Here is a 1,992-nt window from a genome sequence, read left to right on the forward strand (position 1 = left end):
TAATTTACAAGTCCTGAACCTCTTTGGTTGATTTCATTCCTAAATATTTTATTCTTTTTAATGATATTGTACATTAAATTGCTTTTAATTGCCTTTTTGGGTTACTCACTGCTTGTGTATGGAAATATTCATTTTCGCATGTTGATCTTATAGCCTGCAACTTTGATGAATTTGTTTATTAGCTCTAACAGTTTTTTGTGGAATCTTTAGGGTTTTCTTCATATAACATCATGTCATCTGTGACATGTCTTAGTACCTTCTTTCCAATTTGGATGCCTTTTATTTATTTTCTTGCCTAATTGCTGTGGCTATAAACATGGTGAACAGAAGTGATGAAAGTGGGTATCCTTGTCTTGTTCTTAATCTTAGCTTTCAGACTTTCACTACTGAACATGATATTAGCTATAGGTTTTTCATTTATATCCTTTATTATGTTGAGAAAGTTCCCTTCTATTCTGAGTTTATCTAGTGCTTTATCTTCAAAGGGTGATAGATTCCTCAAATGCTTTTTTGCACACAGGCATAATTTTTAAAGATTTGGAAACAATACCCAAAGATTACCTTATAATTTTCCTCTATTTCATGTTCAAAACATATAAGGAAAAGAAAGAAAGAGATTTTTATTTTCCTTTGTGATTGACTGACATTAGCCCTTCTTAAAGTCATTAATAAAAATAATGGCTAGTATTTGGCTGGGGAAGTTTTTAAAGAAAGACAGTCTGAGGATTTCAGAATTTGTCATGAAGTCAATCATGGCAGGGTAAGGGGTAGGTCTGGTTGTAGCTACTTCCATAGTCCTGTATCATTTCACCCTCAATAAAGAACACTCTGATACTGGGAGTTTCATATCTTGCCAACAGAATATAAATGTTACTCAAAAGAGACAGCAAGGACTGCTCTTTTGACTAGATAAGTTCAACTGTCAGATTGCTCAGGAAACAGAAGAATCTCCACTGGACCGTAGAGGCATAACACTAGAGACTTGACAAAGAAAAACCGAGAAAGAAAATCCTCCATGACAAGATCATCTAGGAAGTGAAAAGCAATCTGAATGGAGAGCTTCGTAACACAAAATGTGAGCTCTTTTAAGGCAGCTTAAGTCCAGTGTATCTATTTCTAAAAGGCTTACAATAAAAATCAATATAGAGCTAGGTTATTAAAATCGTTGCAAAGTAAGAAAAAAGAAGTATGCAAAAATAATTTCTACAATTAAGAATGAAATACAAACCACAATGATATACCACTTCACATCTACTAGGATGTCTATAGTTTTAAAAAATGGAAAATAACAAGTGTTGGTGAGGCCGTAGAGAAATTGTAACTCTCACACATTGCTGGTGGAATGTAAAATGGTGCAGCTGCTGTGGAAAACAGTGGGGTGGCTCCCCAGTAAGTTAACCATAGAGTTACCATATGACCCAGCAATTCCACTCCTAGGTACATACCCAAAGGAACCAAAAACATGGACTCAGTTACTTGCATGCCTATGTTCATCACAGCATTATTCACGATAGCCAAAAGGTAGAAACAACCTAAGTGCCCATCAGTAGATACATGGTTAAACAAAATGTGGTTTATACACTTCACTCCAATATTATTCAGCCATAAAAAGGAATGAGATGTTGATACATGCTACACATTGTTCCTGCCCAGATGCCAAGCTCCCTTCACACGCCACTTACATCAGTGGGATTTTCACTCACCTGCTTTCCTTCCTCCAATTTAGTCCCAATGCTAACCCGTCATAAAAACTGCTGGCAAAATATCAATAATACTCCTAAACACACAAACCCAGGAGGGGGAAATCATGGCAGTACATGCCCTGGTACCTCCCTCAAACTCCCTACATTATGTGCCAACATCCCAGGAGGGGGAAAGTGTAATTGCAATGGAACAGTCAAAGGTTGATAAAACAGCTACACATGTAGTGAAGTTTGGATTCAGGTTGTCATTTACAACCAAGTAAAAAATAGTGGATTTTTGTTAAAATAA

Source organism: Phocoena sinus, chromosome 7 (genome assembly GCF_008692025.1).
Source record: "Phocoena sinus isolate mPhoSin1 chromosome 7, mPhoSin1.pri, whole genome shotgun sequence".
Taxonomy (NCBI): Eukaryota; Metazoa; Chordata; class Mammalia; order Artiodactyla; family Phocoenidae; genus Phocoena; species Phocoena sinus.